The following is a 10,901-nucleotide window of genomic DNA, read 5'->3' on the forward strand; positions in this document are numbered from 1 at the left end:
GGCATTTATTAAAGTTCCTTAGTATTGACACCTAGTCAGGTATAGGGAATACTGCACTGGTTATGGAAATTGACCTGATAATCATCTGAGGGTCACCACCATTGTTGACCTCAACAGGGAGAGGAGCCCTGTGTCTTATAATAATTCCCCCCCCCAACCCCCAACTCCTTACCACACTAGATATTAAAATAAGTGAAATATGGATAAAAATATAATATGAATTTTCTTCTATTAAAATATGATAATTCAGTTTGATCTGGGGGACAGGCAGCCTGTGTGTGTGTACTCACCTAGTTGTACTCGCCTAGTTGTGCTTGCATTAAGGTCCTCCCCCACCCCCCATCCCCCCCTTTCCCCAAAGTAGAACTACTGACCCTCCCCAAGATGCAACCCCTCACCTTGAGCTGACTCCTGAGTACTATTTACCTCTAGGTGAACAGGCATTTGGTGATTGGAAACGTGCCCAACCATTTCCTGTCTGGGATTCAAACTCGGAATTTACAATTGCAAGTCGAGAACGATCCCAACTGTAAATAAAGTCACATTTCTATTGATTCACTACATTTCGTAACAACTTTTAATTGTTGTTCATTATAAACTATATATTTTATTAAGATCTAGAAATCAGTGGAGATAAGTTATTTGCATTTATTATGCATTCTTTGTTTACTGCAGAGCAACACAAATATTGATGTTTGAAACTGTACTAAATCAGTTTTGACATTATTATTCTGAACCAAGAGTCTATAATAAATTTATAAATATATATTTTTTTTGTCTGGTTATTGTGTGCATTGAATTGAATACAATATTTAGGTGGTGAATAGTTGAATTTAGGATCATATATTTTTGTTGGTTGTGTGAGCCGAGAAGTATGGGGTCAGTATTAGAGAAAGTGACATATATTAACTAGTTTACATATTTAAAAAATTACTTAGTGTGATGATTTTATTAAAACTTAACATTATTTTGATGTGTGTACTGTACTTGATAGTGTGTTTTTTGCAAGACTGGTGGTTTACCGTGTTGGTACGTCTTTAAGACGTTGGTTTATATACAGTGTGTTAGTACAGTAGATGCGTGTGACTCTTGAACACCTGGTGCCTTCTGAATATGTTGTGTGTAATTGTCTAGCCAATTTCTTTATACCAGTTCTGCACATAGTATTTCTTTTGTTTTTTCTTGTGTTCATATTATTTATATATATATATATATATATATATATATATATATATATATATATATATATATATATATATATATATATATATATATAATTTTTTTTTTTTTTTTTTTTACATAAAAAACAATATAGGAAGGGAGTACCACCTCTAGCTGGAAGAAGGGGGACCCATAGCCTCGGAGGAAACCACGCATAACGCATTAGAGGGAATGTTTAGATCCCCTCCAATACAGTTTCTGTGTGCTTTTCTCCTACCACCCCCTTCCTTTTTTATTTTTTGGTATATATATATATATATATATATATATATATATATATATATATATATATATATATATATATATATATATATATATATATATATATATATATATATATAATTTATCAGCTGTTTAATTATTTGAAGAGAATAAGTAATAGGTTTGTGCTAGTGTTTTATAAAGTATATGTTGGTTCTTCAAAAAACAGTAGTTTTTATACTGTGCTTGGTGTAAATCACATTAGTTGTGTGGTATGAAGGAAAAAATGTATCGTCTTAGCATTGGCACTTAAAAATTTTTTAAGGCAAATGTTTACACGACCGCGGTAGAGCAACATGTAGTGCTGGATGTGCAAATTGATTATTGCCTAAATGAGAAAATTGGTTCTTGACTAATACGTAATGTGTGAAGTATAACAGGTTTTGACTACTTGGAAATGAATGTAACGGTAAGAAACTCAACAATCTTACATGTATGTGAAGGTGTTCAATGGCAAAAATATTTATCCAAAAGTACAGTATGTTTTTTTTTAAGGAGATGGATCTCTTAAATGAATAGGTGAACAGAATCATCAGGTGTAAGAAAATATTGTCCTATCAGTGAATTGAACCCAGGAGCAATCAGATGTGAGCAAATCTTGCATCATTGTACACTATAGGATTTTGGTAGTTCTAAATACTGTACTGGGTTAATGAAGTTTTGTTCTAGTTGAAAAAGTATTATATACCTCCAAGCCACCCTTTTCCCCCCCCTCAGATTTCACCTTGTCGTGATGAGGGGATGGGCTCATTTATAACTCTTTGGGGGCTGGTGGGGGCATTACTAACTAACACGGTAATACTGTTACTGTTAATAACAGTAACAGTATTATCAGGGTTGATCCCCCTGATAATTCCCTCCCTCCCTCCCTCCCTCCCCTTCACCCTCCCCATCGTCTGGGAGTTGTACAAGCAAAATGAAACAAATGTAGGGCACCCGTTTGGGTCAACGGACCACCCACTGTAGCAGTCACCCATGAGGGGCCGCCCTTGGAGGTTGGTTGGGAGTCCGGGTTGGGGCAGAGGGACTAAGAACTCTTGGCACCAGTATAGGGGAAGGTACAATGCAGGAGGACTTCCTGCCAAAAAGTTGGGGAGAGGAGAGTTCCTGCACTGGCAAGAGCGCAGTCTCCCTTGCTGCTTTGGTAGGTGGTATTCCTTTGCTCTAGGACCCAAACTTTTGAAAGAAAGATGAATGGAAACAGGAATGCCTTCTCAAACACAAGCTCGTGGTGTGGGCGACCCTCCTCCCCCCTCCCCACCCTCACCCCACCCCTCAATCAGATAGTGATGGAAGATCAAGCTCTGTAGCCCTGGGGCCAGATTCACGAAGCAGTTACGCAAGTACTTATGAACGTGTACATCTTTCCTCAATCTTTGATGCCTTTGGTTATATTTATTAAACAGTTCACAAGCATGAAAAGTTCCCAATCAACTGTTGTTGTTGTTATAAACAGCGTCCTAGTGGTCTGGAAGTCATTAACTGTTTAATAATTGTAAACAAAGCTGCCAAAGATTAAAAAAAGATGTACAGGTTCGTAAGTGCTTGCGTAACTGCTTCGTGAATCTGGCCCTGGCTATGATGAGCCCAGACTCTGCTTCATCTTCAGCACCCTCTATTTGATCCTCTGTGTTCCCCCTCGCACTTCCTTGGCAGGGTTGCCAAGGAAGTTGCCCAGTGGTGAATAGTCACCACCTGGAGTGGCTCCATCTTTACTTGTGACAGCTGCACCTTAACCCCATGCCCCTTTTGTGAGGGATCATGACATCATATCCACAGTTGAACACACGATTCCTTCAAACACTGCTAAGTTCCTTGATCTATTGTGCCCTGCTAAAATATGCAGTCTGTCATAGATAAGCACGCAAACACCTTATAACCTGAGCGATGTACAGTATTTGAAGTACCTTTGATCATAAATTAAACTGCATACCTTTGTTGCACAGCTACTAAAATAATGTGTTTATACAAGGTAATAACATAACATTGCAGTCTTGATTGCAGAGTTTTCATTGGATTACCACTTGACAGTGGTTTATTCAGTTTATGGTTATTACTCATGACGTATAATTTCTTGCTCGTGACATATTAATGGTATAAAATGTTTAGCATTTAATATTCTTAGTGTCCTGTAAGGTACAATTCATTATCATCAGAATTTTATTTAAAAATTTTTAGTTACTCCATTTGCTTACAGCAAATTATTATTCTTGAATACAGTATCTGTCTTAATATAAATTATCATCAATAATAACTTTGGTTCTTTTTGTGTAGTTTAATCTGTAAATGTTTAACTTTCATTTTGCATAATTTTTATTAGTCTTGTTGCACTGCACATTGCACTGTTGCTGCAGCTGTATATAGTAGAGGAATAGAGCCAGTGTTGGTCATAGACCGGGCCACAGGGATGTTAATCCTCGGAATCGCCTCAAGGTAAAGTAGTCACACACTGCAACACACCTTAGTGGTCATCTACATCTCTCAACCTCTACTTTCCCATTCATTAACTACAGCAGTCTCATTGTATCCCATGACACTGTGCTAAATAGTCTTCCTGGCTTGGTGCCTCCTATTGGTGATTACTTGGTCCTGTGTTATTACATGTTTGTCGCCCCTCACCTCACCTCACCTCACCTCACTGGTGTGCAAGGTAATCTTTTGATGAAACTGGACGCCAGTGGCAGTTGTCACTTGGTCACACCAGTGCATAAGTATTCTGCAAACGTGTAAGAATGTTTACAGTACTGATGCTATCCTGACATTTATGGGTAGTTAAAATATCTTCATTAAAAATGGCACTATTGTATTTCATGAAGAAAAAATTATCATAAAAGGCAAGCCATCAAAGAATATACTTTAGATACAAAAAATATAAATGGAACCTACAGTGTTCCGTGTATAAAATGGCTAAATAGGTTTGCCAACTTCCTATAAGGAATTAAGAGTACATTACATTATTAATATTTTTTATTTTGAATTTGAAAGTTTATCATTGGTATGTGGGCACACATCTTATTTCATAAATTAAGTGGAACTTTGCTATAATTTGAACGCATTTATAAAATGCAGTGCAGAATGCATATTCTGGCCTTTGTGCATGCATTACTGTATTTAAATTGTTCCATCCACTCTCACTAGTTAGTAGAGTGAAGGCTTCATTTCTTCCCAGGATAGCGTTCGATTCCTGAAGGTCCAGGTGACTGGGCATCGGCCTCGTATCCCTTCCAAGTGTTATTTATATAGTCTTAGTGGTTTCTCCTTGTATTTATCATACCTTGAGTTATTTTGACTTTATTCTATGGTGCTACATAGCCTTCCCGGCTTGGTGCCTTCTTTTGATAATTACTTGAATTTATTCTTTATATTTGCAATTTTTGTATATAATCAATAATGGGGTCTGGTTTACCAAATATTGTCTAAGTTTTCTTCGTAAATATATTAAAGACTATATAACCTATGTATTCTGAATAGTTTTGAGATTAAAATTTTGGTTTAATTCAGTACAGTAAACTATGTACATTTTGTATTCCAGAATATTGTACATGTACAATTACTTTTAAATTAATATTAAATGAAACATTGCATAGTAACTTATGTTTTGGGGAACATTAACAATACAGTACTGACAGCTTAGGTTTTTTAAATGACCAAGTTTATATAATATAGTACTGTATAATATGACAATACAGTATACTGTAGTATGTTAACTATGTCAACTTTGGTGTTTTAACTAACATTGCCTTTGGCTATATTGTACAATGTTTATCTCATTTCAGGTGTATTATGTACTGTTCATACAAAAAAAAATAGCTTATGACACCCTTTCATATGTTCATAATGTAATGTGTTTTGTATATAATGGTGAGTTTTGATGAGAGGTCAGTGTTGGTGCTTGGTTATTGCACCTGTAGTAACTCGCTCCAACACTGCTCACATTTGTACCTATGGTGCTGGATAGTCAGCTTGCTGCTTTAAGTACGCAACTACTGTACAGAATTGTTGTGTTGCAGTTCAATTTTTCCAGTATACATTGGTTTACTGTATTTGCAGTAAGTGTTTTCTGCAAATTAGTTTTGTTAAGTTTTCTTTGCCTCAAGAAAATACTGTACATGTTTATTAATGAACCCTGCAGGCAAAATATGCTCGAATAACATTAAATCGATGTTGATTCAATATTATGTCAACATAGTTTGCCCAGTTTTGCCCGAAGAGGAAAAAGCACATAACCTCTCATTACTATAAGTTTAATATACTGTGTTTAAATGTTGAAATAATAGCCTAACAACATTAGTGAATCATTCCCCTATTATGTATTTTAAAGATTCTTTTCCTGACCCCTGTATCCAGTAAACCTTGCCACTGTCTGATGCTTAACTATAAGAAAATATAGAGAGCATGCGATGGGCTCAACTCCTCAACCACTCGCATTACCGGCTAGCCGAGATGCTTTTACGTCCATCGTGGTCCAGTGGGCAATGCAGGTGCCTGAGCAGATCAGGGATGCGGGTTTGATCACATCTTTTGGCTTTAATATTTTCTCAGATGTATCTCATTGTGATTTCATTGTGCTTGCTTAACAACCTTTCCCTAAGTATTGGCATCCTTAGGGATATTTAGTGCCACTTTGATTATCCTGCGACTTTGATGGCGCTACATATTCTCCCCAACTTGGTGCCTTCTTTTTATAGTTATTTACTTACCTTCCCCTAAACATTTTAAGTCAAAGTGTTTTGATTCTCAGTATAAGATGGATCATGATGGAAATTTCCAAGTACCCTCACATTCCTGTTTCAGTACATCCAAACACCCTACCATGCCTTCTTTCAAATCTTTGACCTGTAAATATGCAGATGTATGTATATAAGATTATGTGAATATACATGCTGTGATTTATTATCTTTATCATCTCTTCCTATGTGAAATGATGTAAGCTTAGTGTCACTCCTATGGGGTGGGAATATGGATACCTTTGTTTACGTCCATTTTATAAAATGTACTCAGGGAGGTCTTTGAGTATAAAAAGGTTTTCTGGAATAGTTATTTAATTATCCTCGTGCTTTGTTGTGTGGCGAGTCCAAAAATATACAGTAATGAAAGAAGGGGATCTTGCCTGGGGCTTGATAACATGGGCTTGTTTCAATACAAATAAAAGTGAGCAAGTATCGTAATTATGAACAGGAACCGATCTTGGTAAGTGGTTGCTTGATGTGATGAGGGGGGCACTTGTGCACCTCCCACAGGTAGGTGGTGGCCGTGTCTGTGCTCGGCTTCATGGTAGACCCGTACATTCTCTTATGTTTCTTCATCTGATTGTCGAGTCTACCCAGGGGCTGCAGCATAAGGGAGGGGAGGGGAGGGAAAACTAACTTGCTTTGGTATAGGTGGGAACCCTGACCTTTCCATTTTACCCATTCCTAAGTCAATTGGCTTGTCTGGTTAGCTCGTCTATTTAAACATTGGGTCAAGTGGGCATTGCAGGGTTGGTGTCCCTATTTGTCCCTGGGATACTATCAAAGACCGTCATTTGTGATCCATATGCACAGTCCCTGAGGTTACCCCATATGCCTTATGCCTTCTTTTGTTTGGCTGCATAGTGGGTTGAGGTGTGGGGCTGCAAGTTCAATTTGTTTACTTTTATGTCTTGATACATCCCTTCTTCATGGGCTCCTGGGTGGGTAATATCTCCATAACGATAATACCTGCCCTGAAAATTCACACAGACACCTTATAGACAATGTGGATGTTAGTTACATTTAATCCCACCTGGATTGGCACTTGTATCGTCGAGGCCTAAGAAGGTGGCCACTTCCTTAGCAGCCCTATCTCACATTAGTGAGGCCCCAGTTTGGGTCTTCGAGAATGAATTATTGAATGCCAGCTTTGGCTCATGCCCCATGTTGAGACTGGGAATGGAATTAAAAATATTGTCACGAGGATATTAATCCTGGTCCTTGAGGTCCAGGGTTATCTTGTCCTCCAGGCTGACACATTCACTTGGCCCCCTTCGTGGCAATTATTGCTAGTCGGACCGCTTGTCTTCGGTAATTCTTGCTGGTGGCAGATGCTCATTTCAGGAATATGTTCCCTCTCCATGGCTATGCAATAATTGTTGGATATTAGGGCATGGAGCCTCAAAATGTAATGGCGAGTTCCTCCCTCTTCCCCCCCCCCTCCTAATATGGTGCCTCAGACCATATAATGTTGTGTTCTTCTCTCGTGCTCACGGTAGTGATACCCATCCTTCCCATATTGTTGTTTACATTATAAATTTGAACAAACCATTTAACATCTTTAACACTGAGATTACATATCTCCCCAATAGGTCTGTATTATTTCCGCCATTTCTGCCCCGTCTTGTTGCATTGTGCTCCTCTACCTCGCCCTCTTTTCCAGGTCCACAACCATTTACAAGTCTTTATTTGGTGCCTTCTTTGATAATTACTTACAAGCCTTTAATTCAAGCCTGTTGACCATTATCAAGGTAAAAGTGTTTGTAATGACCGGCCAGCCACCCTGGTTAAACACCTTGATATGTATCTAGAAATGTGTGATGGTTTTTAGCATATTATGGTTCCATTAATAGTCTACTTATAAACTGCCAAGTGATTTTTTGTCCTAAAAAGAGAATATTCTCAAGTCATAACTGTCTTGTATTTTAAACTGTTGGCTTAAAATACAAAAAGTCTATGGCTAACTTGTTTTCTTTGAAATGGTCTGAAGAATTAGTTTTTCTGCAAATGGAGTTCTGAAACGCCTTTTCCTTGAGCGCTTTTCTTTGCACTCCCGCTCCGTTTCCATCTTCACCGATGGGTCCAAGTCTGCGGATGGTGTAGGATACTCTGTTGTTTTTCCTGACAGCACTTACATGTGTCCCCTACCTCCGGAGACTGGCATCTTCACAGCGGAACTTTATGCTATTCTCTATGCTCTTCGTCTCCTGCTTTCTCGTTGTCAATCTTCCTTTGTGGTTGTCGTTGACTCGTAGTGCCCTCATGGTGCCCACAATGGACCTGCTAGTTCCAGTTTGCACTGTTCTACTTTCTTCAAATCCATCCAGGAGTTCTCGTCTAATGACACTTTTAAAGGACCTATTTGATAACTCAAGATTCCGTAGTATAGTAGTATAAATGTAGTATACGTGGACTTTGTTGAACCTTTTGATAGGAAACCATATGAAAGACTGGAAAGGAAATTACAAGTACATGGAATAAATGGTAGAATACTACAATGGATAAAACAATAGTTAAATCAAAGAAACCAAAGGTCGTCCTAAACGGAAATGAATCTGACTGGAAATATCAATGACACAGATTATTGTAAACCACATCATCCAATTTGCAGTCGACACTAAGATCTGTGGTAACATAGGAAGTAACAATGATACTCGGGGTCTTGTGAAGAAACCGACATGAATTCCACAAGTGGTCGGACGACCGATAAATGCTTTTCAATCTCGAAAACTACAAGATCTTGTATGTTGGTAAAACAATGCACATCACAACTACCACATCAACATTATTAACTTCCAGCAGATTGAGGAAGAAAAGCACCTTGGAGTCAGAGTCCATCAATCATTAAAAGGCGCACAAGTAGGAACTGTAGTAAAAACAAGCCGACCAAATCCCAGGACTAGTCAAACGAGACTTGAAGGTAGTTATACAACTGTATAACTCTGGTGCGTCCCCACTTTGATTATTGTATCCAAGCAAAGAGACCTTGTCTTCAGGAAGACATATCTGCTTTGGAGAAAGTTCAACGCCGGGCGACTAAAATCTCTCCAGAACATAAGTCACCTCTCACGCCAGGAACGGTTGAGAGCCTCGGGACCAACAACACAACAAACCAGACATGACAAGGCTGATCTCATCCAAACTTTTAAAATACTGAACAATTTGGAGGATGTTGACCCAGACAACTTCTTCAATAGGTCAGATGTAACACAAACAAGGAGCAACGGGACAAGCTCAACACGCCACACTGTCGGACTGAAAACAGAAGCTTTTTTTCACCCACAGGGTTATAAACCCATGGAACCGCCTACCCGCCGAAGCCGTAAATGCCAAAACTCTGTTAACATTTAAAGTACAACTGGAAAACGATCACCAAGGCAAATGTGGGGGGGGGGGAACCTAGGACAAACCACCGGCTTCCTGTCCTCATCGAGGTCACTAGTGTTAGTTGCTCTCTGGTAAACCCATGGAACCGCCTACTCGCCGTAGCTGTAAATACCAAAACACAGCAGCAGTTTAAGATCCAATTCGATAAAATCGTCAGAACAAATTGGGGGGACAAGCCGCCGAGGTAAACACATGTTGCACAGTAAAATATTATATTATAAACTTACCGCTTACCGGAATTATTATAAACTACCGCTCATGATGCGAGGGAAGCTCGTGGGATGAACTCCTCCTCACAGGTGTTGGGGAAGAGTTGGGTGGAGCACCCAAGATGGGATGATTGTCTGGAACATGTACTAGAGCTCCCAGGACGGGAGCGCTGATAGGCTGATCACCCCCGAGGGTTGGCGGGGGGGGGTGAAACTGAAATAAGTTTATTAAGTATAAGTACACACAAGAGCTCAGGCAGGCATAACTATGAGGCAGCTCAAGCTGTTCTCACCCCCGTTCAGTACAGTGTTTACACACACACACACACACACACACACACACACACACACACACACACACACACACACACACACACACACACACACACACAGTACTCATCATTTGGGTTGATCAACGTACAGGTCTTGGGTAGTGAGGGTGTGCCTCACAGGATCACATTGTTGGTAGAGGTAAAAGTTGAAATTGACTCGCCCCACACACACAACTTGATGGGGGGGGAGAGGGTAAATTTAACCCAACTAGTGTACAGTAATGAAGATGGGGAAGGGAGGAGACCAGAAGGTATCTACACCATAAGGGGAAGGCAACTACAGGAATGGGGGAGAGAGAGAGACAGAGAGACACAAAATGCTCTGGGATATAGTTCCATCACTAACACCAGAGGCACACATAAACAGGATAACATCGGCACCAACACCTTCATAACCGGAGGAGAGGAGAAACAGAACGACGTGATCGCAACATACCAGATACTGAGGAGAACTGACAAGGTGGACAAGGACAGCCTCTCAAGTGAGAAAGAGTGGAAGCGGCAAACGCAAATGAGTCGAGGAAATGTATGGAAGCTTTTTTACCCCGTACAACTGATCAACAAATTGAATATACCGGAAGAAGTCATGAAGGCCGCCTCCATCCTCTGGCGTTAAGGCCAGACTCGACGAGGAATTCGAACGTTATAACAGTTAGGTTATAACAGTTAGGTTATAACAACAGGTACAACAAGACCAGCAGGCGAGGGATACCGCACTACACCTGATACAGCACTACACCCCGTAGTCACTGTTAGGTAAT

This window comes from Procambarus clarkii, chromosome 19, assembly GCF_040958095.1.
Source record: "Procambarus clarkii isolate CNS0578487 chromosome 19, FALCON_Pclarkii_2.0, whole genome shotgun sequence".
Lineage (NCBI taxonomy): Eukaryota > Metazoa > Arthropoda > Malacostraca > Decapoda > Cambaridae > Procambarus > Procambarus clarkii.